Source organism: Bactrocera tryoni, chromosome 2 (assembly GCF_016617805.1).
Source record: "Bactrocera tryoni isolate S06 chromosome 2, CSIRO_BtryS06_freeze2, whole genome shotgun sequence".
NCBI lineage: Eukaryota > Metazoa > Arthropoda > Insecta > Diptera > Tephritidae > Bactrocera > Bactrocera tryoni.
Window position 1 is genome coordinate 70,397,509 of NC_052500.1, and position 16,898 is coordinate 70,414,406.

Consider the following 16,898-nt stretch of genomic DNA (forward strand, 5'->3'; position numbering starts at 1 on the left):
AATTTCGGAAATATATTTTCTTAAATTAAAAGTTTTCCGTACAAGAACTTGATTTTAATTTCTATCAGAGAGTTTGGTTTTTGTTCGTCGAGAAAGAACTTTACTTTTCAATTGCCTACTCAGTCCGAAGTAGCAGCTGTTGGCAAGGTGTTAACACTGCAGTGCACTGGTGCCAAGATAGACGGAATTATCTACGACTTCGATGTTATGACCATCAACAGTGTCGTGGGAGCCAAGTCGCGAGTGCGAGGACTGTTTGTTTGATGACAGAAGATACTTCGTTTTGCCCTCGTTCCCCACCCTCATTTGCTTCGCTTCTTTTTCCAACCTGGAGAAAGCAAAACTAACGGCGTGGATGTTGAGACCAATGATATCAATATCGTCGGCGTAAGCCAGCCAGATACGCCATCCTTATAAAAAATTATGATTTCTCGATTCTGCTCTGCAGCTTAAATTATTTTCTCCAAGAGTAGAATGAAGTTGGCTCTGACAGGTTCTTCCATATCCTGACGGAGCATTTGGTAGTGGATTTTGGTGTCAGTTTACATAGCCGTATTAGTTTTGCGGGGATACAAAATTTAGAGGCATAAAGGCAGCTTTTTTTCGTGCTATAGAAAGCAGCCCGACGAAGAAATGGTTTGTGTCGATTCTCTTTTCACGGGTATTTTCTAAGATTTGGCGCAAGGTGAATAACTGCTAAGTTGTTGATTGCCCACCTCTGAAGCCTTTGTTGACGGCGACACCTTAAGCTCGATAGAGTCTTATGTGTAATGTTGAGGAAGTTTATTCCACAGTAGTTGGCGCAGATTGTGGGGTCTCCGTTTTTATAAATCGAGCAAAGCATACTTAAATTCCAATCGTCGGGCATGCTCCCTACCAGTTCTTCGCTGCCGTTTTTGAATAACTCGGCCGACAATCTGTTGAACTTTTGGAATTAAATTTTTTTTGCATATTAAAAATTTCTTCAACATTGAAAATTTTTGATCTGTAAAAGTATACTTTCATACCTATTGACCGTATTTCACTGAATAAGCCGCTTGCATCTTTTAAGCCTAATTTTCTTTAAGCGCGTTGATATGACCAGTGGACCGAAATGGATGAAGAAGCAATTCGAAGGCCGATTCATAGATTTTTGCCAACGTTTTCACTGACTAGTGACATATCTGGGTGAAACATAACTTAGTTTACTTCAAAAGCCGCCGTTTTTTCGCGATTTCGTACTTCAAGCGATCCAATAATGCTATGTAATATTCGCTTTTGATTTTCTTCTTCTTCAAGGTAGTCAATAAACATGATCCCAAAACAGAGACGCTAAAACCTTGTCTGTTACATTTTTCCACTTTTTGGAGCGGGTATGTCGTGTACGGTCCACTCGGATGATTGCCGATTGGACTTCCGAGCGTAATAAATGAGCCATATTTTATTCATAGCCATATATCGACGAAAAACCTCAGGTTGATTACTCGTGAACCTTTCCAACGACTGCTCCGAATCATCAACTCCTCGTTGTTTTAAGTCAAAAGTGAGCTTGCTTTGTACAGAGCTTTCTCATACCCAAATATTCGTGAATGATATGGTGTACACGTTCAGTTGACATTTTTAGAGTGCCTGCTATCTCGAACATCTTCCCTTTACGGTCAACCAAAATTATTTTGTGAATTCGATATTCACCTTGTTTTCTTCAGTAACAGTCTTTTTTGGGCATTCACTGCGTTTACCGTCTTCGGTGCCCACTTTTTCACTCAGCATACCAATCCCTGATGATTGATTCGCTTGGGGCCGTGTCCAGAAACTCGTCATCAAGCCAAGTTTTTGCTGCAATCGTTCAACTTTACTACGAAAATTACATTTTGTAAAGAACATGTTTTTGTGTACTGAGCGTACTATTCGCAACACCATCATCCATCTTGAGACCCAGCATTGGTTAATGGATAATATTCGACCGAATAGACCACATCCAGCGAGCAGTGAAGAAAAATAGCAGCCGTAGCTGAGAATGTACACGAAAATAATGGAGAGTCAATTCGACGTCGTTTGCAACAACTCGGACTGACGTATCAAACGATTTGACACATTTTACGTCGAGATCATAAATTGAAAGCGAACTTTTTTCGAGCTTGTACAAGAACTTCAGCCGCCCGACCTTCTCAAGCGTCATCGCTTTACTCTATGGGCTTTTGAAAAGTCCCCAGAAGAACCGACGTTTTCGAGCCATATTTTGTTCGGAGATGAGGCCCATTTATGGCTCTATGCGTAAGTAAACTATCAAAACTGCCGCAACGAAGAGCAATCTGAAGAAATTCAAGAGCTGCCATTTCGTCCATAAAAAACAACAACCAGTGGAATCATCGGTCCATATTTCTGCACAAATGATGCCGGTGAGAACGGAACCGTTAATGGTGACCGTTATTACGCCATGATAACCGACTATTTGATGCCTAAAATTGACGCTCGGGATCTCGGCAACATTTGGTTTCAACAAGACGGGTCTACTTCCCACATTTCGCATCAATCAATGGATTTATTGAGAGAACACTTTTTTGGACCTAAAAATTTCACGTTTTGGGCTGTCGATTGGCCACCAAGATCGTATGATATCACACCGTTAGACTTTTCCTGTGGCGATATGTAAGGCCTCAAGTCTATGCGGATAACCTCGCTTCAATTCAGGCCTTGGAGCAAAACATTCGCCAGTTATTAGTCGAACGAGTCATGGAAAATTGGACTCCACGGATGGCCCATCTGATACATAGCCGGGTCCAATATTTGATAATCTTCGAAAAATAAATGCCAAATAATGTTCTTTCGAATGATAATAAACATTCCCCACTAAATTTTAAGTTTCTGTGTTTTTTCTTTGAACAGTTAAATTTGTAAAAAAATTACATGATTTATTCTTCTTAAGATTCTATACTTCACTCCCAAAATTATGTTACACAGTGTAAATAGTTTAGTCAAGAAATAAAACTGCAAACTTCAAAAGACAGATAAAGAAAGAATTCATGGAAAGTTATTCGCGACGTAATATCTTTTTATTGTTGGCCACCCATTCCCCGAAGGAATCACTTATTATACATATTTATGTATGTCAAACAAACTATTTGCTTAAGATTTATGGACTTTATGGACTTCAATACGTTCGAGTATACACGCGTACCACCAATTATGGTATCGTATTGCCATTTATAATATCCAAAATTGTTATAAATTTTATGAAGCCCTATTTGATAAGGTTCGATAAACATAAAACAAACGTCTGAATTATTTATTCATATCGATTTATTACATAAGAGCGTTTATTTCATCAGTATACGCTGATTGCTAAATAATATTTGGCAAATAAGTTCTCGAAAAGATCTGCTAACTGGAATTTCCACATGTTTTCGGAGAAAACCCTTCGGTAATTAGTCATAATGATGATACCTAGTTATGTATGTATGTATGTCAATGGCTGGAGAGCTCAGGTACTTCCCTTTTATGCGATGGAAGACTTATTACTTTCAACAAAAAGTAGTAAAACTTTGTGTGTAATCAATCAAAGTAATTCCTCTTGGCCCCAATATACAGGTATTTGTACCTACATTTTTTTCCAATTCTCGAAACAGTTGTTAAAGTCAGTACCCAGTATCTATAGTTGACTTTTTGCCACAAATATGGGTCAATATGTGAGATGTATAATTGAAATTCAGAGATAGTCTTATCCTGATAATGGTATGTCTGTGTGGCAAAATAAATAATATAAAGATTTTCGAACTTCCAGGTGACTTTATGCCGCATATCTCGGCCAATATGTGCGCTATCTCAATGAAAATGAGAGAGCATGTTTTACAGATAACATTGTATCTTTGTACCTAAAATCGATAAAATTGATTTTCATTTTTCTAACAAACCTTTTGTCGTAGGTGTATGAAAGTCGGTTCGATGCTCTGGTTGACGTTTTTCATTTTAAGCTATTTCCTTGGCTATGATTCTTGCAAGTTGCAAGAGTATAACATTTTCGGTTGCACCCGAACTTATCCCTTCCTTAATTGTTACGAATAGCTTCGCGTAAACGACGCATAACACTCTTATAGCACATCTTGTTGATACTTTGGCCGGTCGGATTTCACTACAATCGATAATCGAAGAGAACTGTCAATATAACCTTGATTTTTGACCTGCTTTGGCTTAGTTTCTCGGCTTCGGCTCACCTTTGCCACGATATTCGGCCGATTAACTGTCTGTACCCGCGTCGTAAACGGAACTCCAAGACTCATCGTCAGTAATAATTTTCGTAACAGCCTGGTAGTTGGAATGCATTATTTCTACAGACGTCAACGCCACGCAGTTTTTCGAAGAATAAATTTAGTGATTTTGGAATCAATCGCAATTTCACTTTTCTTAGGCACAAATGGTTTTTACTGATCCTTCCGATATTCCAAAGATGCAAGTAAGATCTCTGACTATAAATCAAGGATTCTCAAGCACCAATTCCTTATTTTATTGACTTTTTGATCATCACTTGGCGTTGATGGCTGTTCTGTACGTGGTTCGTCATCAATGAGTTCTCGACCCTCCTTGAAAGATTTTTACGCGTCAAAAACACTTGCTCGCCACAAACAATTGTCACCGAAGGCCTTTTCCACATTCGGCATCCGAAATTTAATTCCGCACAAAAAATTTGCGTATGTTTCTTTCCACTGCGCTACGACACTCCTCATCGTATGTAAGGAGTGCGTATCTTGGCTGCAACAAGTTAATGATTCGAGTCCATGTTAGGACCTCGGAGCGTGTGCACGTCTAAAACACGTCTATCACAAAATTATCGAGCTGGTTAGTGGCTTTTCTTTTTTCTGTGCTGGAATCTAGTACTACAAGTAACCATATTTCGGGCTCCGGCGAAGTCGAACAGCCTCAACAAATTTGGAAATGTTTCCTCATGGAGACTGAATTTACAGGCCATTGTGCCAAATATACTTTCTTTGCCCAACGTGGCGTTAAAGTCGCCAAGCACGATCGTGGCGGGGGCAGCTCTCATAGGTGCGCTCCAAACGCTCAGAGAAAGCATCTTTTGTCCACCGGAGTGAATGACAGTACTCAGCGACGGAGTCTCTCTCTTACCATGAATCTTATACCAAATTTGCGCTCCTTTATATGGCCACTGTAGTAAATGCCACAAGGGCCTACTCGCCTCAGTCCTTGCTCCGTCCATCGCAGTTCTTGGACGGCGGTGATGTCAGCCTTTATTTTTACGAGAACATCAACCAGGGGCCGGACATTCCAGATGCATACCCTTAAGTCGTTATCCTTAATGCGTTTGCCATGATCATGGTCAAAAAGGGAGTTTCTCTTCCGAGGCTGTTGTTTCGTGTTCATTGGGGGCGTTTTTTACATGGCGGGTCCCAAACACAACGCTTAACCCTGGGGAGGGATGGTTCGCCCCACTTATACTTGGTCTAAGACCCGAAGTCGTGAGCTGCTTGAGCCATATCTATATGATCTTTTCTGGCTACTCCCAAGTGAATGGCAATCAGAGAACTTTCATCACTTGCGTAAACTACTGCACATGACTCCAGCCTCCAGAAGAGCTGTAGAGCTTTAAATTCACAATGGTTGACAGTTAAACTTAAAATATTTTTTAACATACAATCAACAAGTTCAAGCTTTTGAATTTGGAGCTGTAAGGTTTGCATCTATAATCGATCATAATCTGATAATAATGTTTCCATAATCTCAAACTTTCATTTATCCAAGAAACAAACCCATAAATCAACGAGAAAATTTCCTAGCGGGCTACCTCTCTAATCTATTTGTAGATAATAATCATTATTGCTATAAAAATTCTCTTTGATTCTTTTATCATTAGTAAAAGAACTATTATTGCCATCAACGATGAACTATACTTGTATACTGTACTTTTGTAATTGTGAATGTTGATAAGAAAATATGCGATCTCATACCCAACCATCTGTTTAGCGGAAGATTTAAGAATGAAGCAATATTTCCGAGGAACAAATAATGTGTGTCTAGCATTTTCAAAACGATAAGATAAATAACGAAAATCATAAATAATTTGTGTAATGAATGTGTTTTGAAATTGTTGTTGTATTTTCGTATTATTTGTATAGTAATCATTGACTTAAAATCTAACTGTAAAAGAAAGGCGGTCTGTTATATATGTAGATAATAGGACCCACGGTAATGGAAGTATACATAAGTACATATGTAAGTATGTAGTATACACCTAGAGGTAACGAAAGTTTCATTCCAAAGTCTGGGAATATCTAATGATTCTTAGATCTTTAGGTTTTCTTTAATGAAATACTTTATATTACTTAACCCCAGAGAAAATAGAGACGCGTTGAATAAATATTAAAGTTTAGTTGAAGACTAAACTTTTCCTTTCTGAATGTCGACTAACTAATCAGAATTGAATGCAAATAGGAGGTTTGAAACAGTAAAAGCGACAGCGGCAAATTTTACCGATATTCTACCGACTTACATCTTAGTAAAGTAATTCCGTGATCTTCGATACCACGCTAATTGCCAGAACTCTGATCTTCCTCGAGGTCGCCGATATTCACTGATACTTTATTCCATATATCGCCTTTTAAGTTGATGGAACTAGCTGAGAGAATACTAATTCTTCTTAAAAATTATGTGTGGCTGGAATTCCCCGAACTTTAATTCAATGAATCAAAATCAAAAGTTTGCTTGTGCTACGTTTGACAGTCTGTACCCCTATCCTTAAGCTACTTCATCATCAGACTCGCTATGTCCTGGTAATAGCGGATTTGCTGATTACTGCAAAGCCGATGAATTAGCCAGAGCGGCTCCCTTGAACCAATCACATCGAAATGCGACCGAGTTGGATATACACATGCATTTTGCGTTCTAGTACCGGGCCAATAGACCTCAAGTGCGCTTAACAGGCATTGGTCAATCGTGAGATATACCAAACTACTTGCCTTTGTTTAGTAAAGTTCATCTTGCCGCAATCGTGTGAGTGCCCACTGTATAATGTCTAATAGGCATTCATGGGGTAAGGATAAAGTCTGGTCCGACGCAAGTTATCAAAGCAATTTTTCCTCCAATATCCAGTCTATACTGAGGTTGAAACATCTCGACAGCCTTATCTTCGACGTACCAGGAGGCATAGCCAAAACTGATATTACTTGTAGATCTCTGAACAAATTTGTGAAGGGCTCAAAGCGCTTCGCTGGTTTATGAGGATCTTATGATCAATTATATAGAAAATTTAGGCACCAAAACTGACCGACGTCCAAGTCACTGTAAGAATCGACCTCTTAACCTAACTTAACTCCTGCATTCCGTATCCGAACGCGATCATTACCAAGTTATAGCCGCAACATTCTCAAGTCCATAGCCATCAGCAACAGGGACAAGGCCCAAAACCGTTGCGGGCCAATTACAAGCCAATTGCCAGTACCAATATGGTTAACTGAATGCAGCAAGATGCAGTTGTAGAACGTTTAGACCCATCTGAACGTTACAACACCGTAGTCTCCTATTAAACATCTCCATAATGAGGAATTTACTGATCCAGTATAGAGTAAAGTAGCTGATGCCACTTTTTTATTTCAAATATTTGCTTTCTCGGCAGTTACTCCTGAGTTAAAGTTTAAGTTCATTCCCATAAGGACTAGCACATCCAAAATGAAAATTGTAGGAGGTTCGACAAAAGACTGAAATCCATATTTATTTCCTTAATGCCCACATAACCCGATCGGTAGAAGGATGAAGTCATGTGCAGAAGTTTACACAAATGAGGAAAGTTTGTGAGTGCCATTTACTTGGGAGTGGCCAGAAACGATTACTTTACATATGGCTCAATCAGTTCACGACTTCCGGTCTTAGACCAAGTATTCTCTGGGAAGCCTAAGAACATCCGTTTGGAGGCGAGCTAAAGTAAACTTGTACACTGACGTTGCGCAATACCAAAAGCTCCGTCAGGTTCGGGAAGGACCTCTCCGAGCGGCTCGATACTAAACGAGGTTTCCGGCAAGACGACTCACTGTCGTGCGACTTCTTCTATCTACTCTTGGAGAAAATATTTCGAGCTGCAGAACCAAATAGGGAAGGTACCATCTACTATAAGAATGTACAGCTGCTGGCGTCCGCGAAGTTATTCATATCATTGGCATCAACAACCGCGCAGTTGTTCTGCTTTCTCCAAAATGGATAAGGAAGCGAAGCAAATGGGTCTGGTAGTGAACGAGGGCAAGATGAAATATTTCCTGTCATCAAACAAACAGTCGGCGAACTCGCGACTTGGAATTCACAATTTCTATAGTTAAATTGAAAATTCAAAAGCGCCAGCACAAACCGCCAACCTCCAGCGGATATGATCATCAGTCAAGCCGAAAAGTATGCAACAAGTGGATGCTAAATGCGCAATAAGCACACACACATGCACTGCCGTCGCATTCTTTCTCTATCTGTATGTGTGCAGTTGGGGGTCACTGTTTGCCAACCACCAATCGTCATCACACTCTAACGCAAGCTGCTAGCGCCCCACTAAAGGCAATGCACATTCTAGATGTTTCGTGTGCGCACCAACACAGGCACATAGTATGTGCTTAAGTGGACCGCGGCGATCCACACACGCAAATCGACGACAAAAACGCCACGCCGCCACATCAATGCAACGAACTATTGATCAACAACCGGGCCGTAGATGCTCAAATAAATTGCCGCTGCAGCTGTTGCTCTGCCTGCTGTTGTCACTCTCCGCTGTGCTGTGTATGTGTGCCAGCACCAAATGGTGGGCTGTGCGGTGGCGCTTATTAATGTTGCTATTTTCGTTTTTGTTGCACTGCTTGCTTTTCCCCCAACGACGACAACATCGTAAACGCAATACACGACGGCCGCAGTCGCTGCGTTGTACCGCCAGCCAGCAGCATTGGTGATTTCTCGGCTCTTGCGGCTTTTAGTTGTTCATTGAGTGAGCATTAATAAACGCTAACCACACGCTACGTTACGATCGTCGTGTTATTGTACTGTTGTTATTTTCGTTGTCGTACGCCGCGCTCGCATCGCTTTGACTCGGTTGGTGTTGTCGTTTCGTTCGTCGGGCTCTGGCTCGTCATCAACAGTATGGTTGGTGATTTTGTTATTGTTTTTGGCTTAAGATTTTTGCCTCAACTGATGTTATTATATTTTATACTTGTTTATTTTACGCTGTCGTCTTTTCGCACCACTGTTCTAACGCGCACAGTCACACACACACGCAGGCGTTTAAGCTCGAACTCTCTTTTGTCTCGGCGTTTATTAATCGTTTTTGGCTGCCATTATCGTGTTTTGTTTTGTGACATTTTTGGTGTTATTGGTGTTGTTGTTGTTGTTATTTTTGTTATTGCTATTGTTGTTGTTATTATTAATATTGTTGTTGTTATCACTATTGTTCTTGTTATCATTAAGTTTGTTGTTGTGCAGTGAAAAACAATTTAACTTATCAACGTTGAAATTTTGCTCACAATCAAATGGCTCCGTACTCTTCTCCACGCTTGTGCGCTCTCAAGTGCGTTTTTTGTTGTTTATTATACCCTGAACACAGTATATTAAGTTTAAAACGAAGTAACACCTAGAAGGAAACGTCGGATATCCTATAAAATGTAACTAATATATACATATGTACATATATAAAAGATCAGCCTCAGAGCATATCCGATTTAGCTATATTAGTCTGCCCGTCAGCCTGCCTATAAGCGAACTAGTCCCGTAGTATTGAGATATCGATCAGAGTTCTTTTCAAGAAAAGTCGATTAACAGACTATGGTAGTCTATAAAGGGTGTTCCATTTCGAAGCTCCCTACTTTTTTTTAAAGAAAAAACACAGAAACCTTAAAATTTAATGAGGAAGTATTTATTATCATCCGAAAGAACATTCTTTGGCATTTATTTTTTGAAGATTATCCCTTTCAAATGTTGGCCGCAGCTACGTCTCAGATGGTCCAACCGTTGAGTCCAATTATCGATGACTCGTTGGAGCATTTCAAGTGGTAACTGGCGAATGACACACTTGATGTTTTGTTCCAAGGTCTGAATAGAAGCCGGGTTGTCCGCAATGGCTTTTGAGTTTACATATTCCGACATGAAAAAGTCTAATGGTGTGATATCACACGATCTTGGTGGCCAATCGACCGGCCCAAAACGTGAAACTATCTGCAGTGTTTTCTCAATAAATCCATTGGCGCCTTCTTGTTGAAACCAAATGTCGCTGAGATCACGCGCTTCAATTTCAGGCATCAAATAGTCGGTTATCATGATGCGATAACCGCCCCCATTGACCAAGGACCAATGGTTCCTTCGGTCTACCAACCACATCAAGCCGTTTTTTTCTGGATGTAATGGCAGCTCTCGAATCTCTTTAGCTTGCTCTTCGTCTGAAATGCGTATATTTTGCTTATTTACATACCTATTGAGCTAGAAATTAGCCTCATCGCCGAAAAAATTTAGCTCGAAAACGTTTGATCTTTTTGGAATTAATCAAGAGCCCATAGAGCGAAACGATGTCGCTCAGGAAGGTCCAGCGGCTTCAGTTTTTCCAACAGCTATATTTTGTACGCTTTCAATTGAAGATCTCGTGAATCAAGTCATTCCATATTTTAGTCCGAGTTGCAGCGAACGGCGGCGAATCGACAGACCGTGGTCTTCGTGTACACACTCAGCTACTGCTGAGCTCTGGATGTAATCTATAACGTCGAATATTATCCAACAATGATTGCTGGGTCTCAAAATGGGTGATGGTGTTGCGAAGAGTACGCTCAGTATGCCGATTATGTTTACTATAAGAGGAGCGACGCGCGCGAAATATATTCTTACTGAATCACCCTTTACTATAGCATATAGCTGCTATACAAACGGTATGGTCAAAATCAAGTTTTTATATGGAAAAATATTTATTTGTGTAGGGTATTCCAGCTACGGTGCATCCGAAGTTCACTTTTTTTCTTGGTTTTATTTAAATTATTTCACTTACTCTTTGTCATATTGTTTTTATGCGATTAAATAACCAAAATACGCCGCAAACAAGTGGTTTCCTTAAAAGAAAAAAAACTGCTGTTACTCTATAAAAATTTCAGTGATAAAAAGTGATTGAGTCGACTAGCCCATTGATTAGCGCGACGCAGCGGCACTAAGTGAATAAATGAGAGAGTGAGTGAACGCGGCTGTGGGAGTGCAGCTGTGAGTGGGTTTGTGGGAACGTCAGTGATGGCAACTATGACTGCGCGAATGCTTCAATGAGAGAGTGAGTGCGTGTGTAAGTGAGTGAGCGCGTACAAAAGTGAGTGACCGCGTCCAATAGTGAGTGAGCGCGTTCAATAGTAAGTGAGCGCGTTCAACAGTGAGTGAGTCCGCCTGAAAGTGCGTTAGTACGCTCTTGTTTAAACAGCTAAGTGAGCAAGTGCGTTAGCCAGCTAGTAGTAAGTGAGTCTAGCTGAAAAAAATTAACCGCAAGCAGACAGATAGACAAAGCGCACAGCGAGTGGGCAAAAGAAAAGCATATTGAGACTAGCGAAAAGCAATGTATGCACATAAAGGCAGCTGGCTGAACGATATGACAAACGTCAAGAAAGCAAAATAAAGAACTGCATTAATAACGTGAACGTGTGTGACAAAACTTACGATGTTTTTGCAATCGTTGAACACTTTTCTGCTCGTCTAAGTCAATTTGCAAACTTATACAATATTTACAAAACAAGCAAATACTAAAACAACGCTGCATATCTGCGCTTTTGTCTTTCCTAGTGTCATTGTTGTTTGTCTAGATTGTGCTTTGGCTGTCTAGCGGTGCCGACACTGCTGCCGACGGACGTATTGACGCTTGGTGCGGCGCTATTGGCTTAGTTGTGCTTTCGTCTCTTCGGCAGGTACAGTAAAAAAGTTGTTGTGTGCCGCATTGGTGTTGTGACAAAGCAGAAGAAAGAAGAGAATTACAAAAAATGAAATAATAAAAATAAAAATATATAAATAGCGGAGAAAAAGTAAGCGAAACATGCCACGAGCTTTAATTATTGTGAGGGCTCTATAAAAAAGTTATATTATTAATAAAAAAAATATTAAAAAATTGCAAGAAACAAAAACGCAAGAAAGTGCAAGCCATTCAAGTGAATCAGTGTGTCTGAATGCGCAGAATTGCATTTCGCTGCAGTTTCGGCTTACGCGGCAACTAAGTGAGGGCGAGAGTGAGTGTGTGTGTGAATGTGCTAAAGACCCTCTAGCAAAAGTTCAATAATTTTAGTGAAGCAAAACGAACACAAAGAAACAAAAACAACAAACACACAAATTACAAAACAAACACAAACAAAAAATGCAAAAACAACAATAACAAAAAATCAAAAGTAAAAAAATATGAGAATAATAATAACAAATGATATAAGATTTAAAAATAACAACAATTTCAAAACTACCAACATGAATTAACAACAACAACAATACAAAATACAAAAATAACAACAAATAAAAAAATTATAAAAACAGCAATAAAAAAATACCAAAGCAAAAAAATAAAAAAAACCAAAGAAAAACAACAAGAACAAAAGCAAAAATTAAAATAAAAATACAAAAATAACATTAACAAAATATAAAAAAAATTATAAAAACAATAATAAAAAATACCAAAGCGAAAAAAACAAAAAAAGCACAACAACAAAAACAAAAATAACATATAAAATAACATTAAAAAAATACCATAGCGAAAAAATATAAAAAAACAACAACAACGAAAGCTAAAATTACAATAAAAAATACAAAAGTAACAATAACAAAAAAATTATAAAAACAATATTAAAAATACTAAAGCGAAAAAAATACAAAAAATCAAAGAAAAAAAATATTACAACAAAAAATGCAAAAACAACAATAACAAAAATAACAATAACAAAAAATAAAATATTAATAAAAACAACGATACAAAATTTTCAAAGCGAAATAAAACAAAAGATACCAAAACGAAAAACAACAACAACTATTGCAAAAAAAAGCTTAAGCACAGCAAATATTCTGAGCAGCAAAAAAGCTGAGTTTTAAAAAGCGACTTGAAATGTCAGCAACAACAATTTTTAATTTAAAAAATTCGAAAAATCAATAAAACAACAAAAAATATAAACCTACTAATACAATTATGCAGCGTTGAAGTGTATTTTTTATTTGTTTTCAGCGCTTATTTATAAAATTTGCTTTGCACAGAGCGTTAAATATACGCACAACTACACGAACATACAACAACCACGACACAAACATACAGAATACACATTTTTACAAACAAAAACACATTCATCCATACAAAACCATATACACAATCACACACACACATTTTCAAGCAATTCGCAAACATGCCCCCACAACGTCGAATATGAATGTGAATATGACAGCCAATTTATGCTACGTAACGTCAAAAACAAAAACAACACATACACTTGCAAGTCGCTACAAATAAGCACACACTCGAGTAAACGTCTTAGTTAAGCAAGCATGCAGACGTAACTTGGCGCTGCGCTGCTGTCGGCTTTGGCTAACGCATGAGCGAGTGTGTGTGTTTGTGGAACGCGTTTGTGTAAGCGCATGTGCCACAGCAACGTTTGTGCGTGTGTTTGTGAGCGGTTTTGCCGCGATCGTGCCAGCAGTGGCACAGTGTGTCATTTTTGTGAAAGTTTGAACACAAATATTTATGTGAAAATGGAAATTTTCGTGTGAAAAATTTAAAATAAAAACCAAATATAATTTTATATGAAAACAAAAGAAAATTTTTATAACAAAATTTTTTTACAAAAAAATTGATATTGAAAAAAAAAAAATTATCAAAAATTTCTTTGAAAAAATTTATAGTTTTTATAAATAAAAAATTTAATATACAATTTTGGTAAAAATAAATAAGATTTGAAAGCTAAAATTATTGCTTAAAATATAAAAATTATGGTGACAAAAATGTTGAATACTATAGAAGTCAGTTCAATTTTTAATTCTTCTGGTTAACCTTTTTCACGAAAACTCTCAACCCTTAGCTGACTCGAAATCGCCTTGTCTTGAACAACCTTGTTTGTTATCGAGCGGCTCGGAGAGGTAGTCCCCGATTCTAACGGAGCTTTTGGTATTGCTCAACGAAATTCCGACATAGCGGCATAAAGCAGCTTCTTTTCGTGCTGTCAATCCTCTTTTCATGAGTCTTTACCAATATTTGGCGCATGATAAATATCTGGTCAGTTACCGATGAGGCCAATCTAATAAGGTCCTATCATTTTGTCCCACCGTCGTTAATCTATCACACAGTACGCTCGATAGAGCATTATATGAAATGTTGAGGAGATTTATCCCACGGTAGTTGCCGCAGACAGTAGGGTCTCACTTTCTGTGGATTGGACAGAGCACACTTAAATTTCTATCGTCGGGCATGCTTTCGCCCGACCATATTCTACAAAGAAACTGATGCATGCTCCTTATCAGTTCTTCGCCGCCGTATTTTAATAGCTAGGCCGGCAATCCATCGGCCCCCCTGCTTTGTTGTTCTTCAGACGGGTAATTGCTACTCGAACTACTTCATGGTCGGGCAGTGGAACGTCTGCTCCATCGTCAACGATTGGGGTGGAATCGGGTTCGCCTTCTCCTGACGTTATACATTCACTGCCATTAGGTAGGCTGGAGAAATATTCCCTCCATAATTTTAGTATGCTCTACAAGAGATGCTATCACATCCCGAACGTGTTGTGGTCGATTGTAACGTTGCGAGATAGGTAGTCTGTTTTCTCTCCGCTGCGACACGACACTCCTCATCGTAGCAGCTGTCCTTTTGCCTTTTACAAAAACCAATTGTTTCGTTTATAGCTGTACGTAAGGAGCGTGAAATGCCGTCACGCAGTTCCCTTATACCGAGTTGCTGATGAGTGCTCTCAGAGAGCAGGAGTGTAAGACGGATGATTGCAACTTCTCGACGTCGAACCTTACTTGTGTTTTTTGCTGCGCAGTGGCGGGTGCGTAACTTCGTTGAAACAAGATAGTAGTCCGAGTGGATTCAAGAGCCTCGGAGCGTACGCACACTGGAGACGTTTCATCCGTCTATCACAATATGATCGATCTGATTGACACGTCACGCAGTTCCCTTATACTGAAATCGAACCTTCCTTGTGTTTTTTGCTGCGCTGAGGTGGGTGCGTAACTTCGTTGGAACAAGATAGTGGCCCGAGTCTATTCAAGAACCGCGGAGCGTACGCACACTGGAGACATTTCTTCCGTCTATCACTATATGATCGATCAGCCAGGTAGATTGTGTCAAAGATATCATATTTCGGACCCCGGCGAAGTCGATCAAGAGGAAACTTGGTCCAAGGCTGGAAATCGTTAGCTGTGTGAGCCAAATATAAAAGAATTTTGGCCACTCCCAAGTGAATGGCGCTCAGAGAACTTTCCTCACTTCCGTAAACTTCTACACATGCCAGCAATATGAGAAACTAAGCAATTTATTTTGGTCTTAGGGATGAAAGCTTCAGTCCGGTAAACCACCGATATTTATTAAATGAAACTCACAGTGTGAAATTATAACCTTGAGTTTGAATTTTCACACTCATGAGCTAACGCTTTACCTCGATTTAGCAATGTCCATGTATTTCTCCGTCTATCCACCTATTTGTATACATATCCGTATATAAGCGAACTAGTCCCTTAGTGTCGGAGATGTCGATCTCATCAAACAAATTATTCAGATCGGCCGAACATAGCTATATGGTCTCGAAATCAACTTTCACCACTTTTCCGAAATAATCGCAGTTTATAAAAGGGAAATGAATGGCCTTCGACCCTTACTAGGACTTTAATACTTCATGCAGTTTCAGTAAATTAGACACTTAGCTTAAATAAACCCGTTCGGCGAAGTAAAAATTATCAAAAAGTTCTTTTTTTCGTAAACAACCCACTGTACGTCTTAACAACGCAGTGATGTTTGTGCATGTAACTGAATTTCGATGCACATCCCATGTAACGGTAGGAGGACGCAGCGTTGCGCATAGTCGGGGAGCGAGGGAGGCGCACACCAGCGAATCAGTGAAATCGAAATTAATTTAAAAACTCATAAAAGCTGAAACTATTAACTGCATAAGTTCATTGCATACAAGTGTGTGCGGGCGTAAGAAATAAAATGAAATCTCGTGCGCCGGCAAGCGTTCAATTGAAGCTGAAAATACCGTTATATTGCAATAAATTTTAACCGCTTCCGCAGCATGTGCGCTGCGACCGCTGATTGCATGAATTTTATAATATTATTTGTATTTTTATTTGCACATTCCACATTCCACATTTTCACATTTTACTCAGCCTGCGGTTGCATATCATTTAGGTTGCAAAAACAAAATGCCGACGTCAATGGGTTCGTAAACAAATTAATTTGCATTTGCATAGACAATGTTTGAACGGCAGTCAAATACTTGAAAACTTGAAAAAAAAACAACGAAAACAAATACAATTTTCCAATACTTAATGGCAAAAATTTTCATATTCAAATTTTGCAATATTTGTTGCTTGTCTTTAGTATGTGTACAGTGGTGAGCACTAAAATAAGAACGAAGTATTTTAAATGCCTTTAATGGAAGATCAAAGCAAGTTTAATGGCTTAGAAGGAATTAGAACTGTTAGCCGAATCTTTGGTATCGCATTGATGAGTTAGGTTAGGTTCTATCGCAGCGAATGTCCCACCAGAATACAGCTAACCTTTGGTTCTTCTTATTTCATTTATTGATTTTATTGATTTATTGATGTAGACAACGCTTACGCGGTTATAGCCGACTTTATAACAGCGCGCCAGTCGTTCATTCTTTTCGGTGTTTGACGCCAATCGGATATTCCAATTGTAACCAGGTCCTTCTCCACCTGATTTTTCCAAAAGAGTGAAGGTCTTCCTCTGCTTTATA

At 39.0% G+C, this 16,898-nt stretch overlaps 1 protein-coding gene across 4 annotated transcripts in view; it reads left to right on the top strand.

The window, feature by feature from the left end:
- Positions 1-8,932: 8,932 nt before the first annotated feature.
- Positions 8,933-16,898, top strand: part of LOC120769302 (transcription factor HNF-4 homolog) — a 69,320-nt gene continuing 61,354 nt past the window's right edge. Inside the window, exon 1 of one of the 4 annotated variants that reach the window (XM_040096229.1) lies at positions 8,933-9,099. The gene's annotated coding sequence lies outside the window, so the exon portion shown is untranslated. Of the gene's footprint in view, positions 9,100-11,458; positions 11,874-11,904; positions 11,988-16,898 lie in introns of those variants that run through there. The other 3 variants (XM_040096232.1, XM_040096230.1, XM_040096231.1) reach the window with 3 other exon arrangements.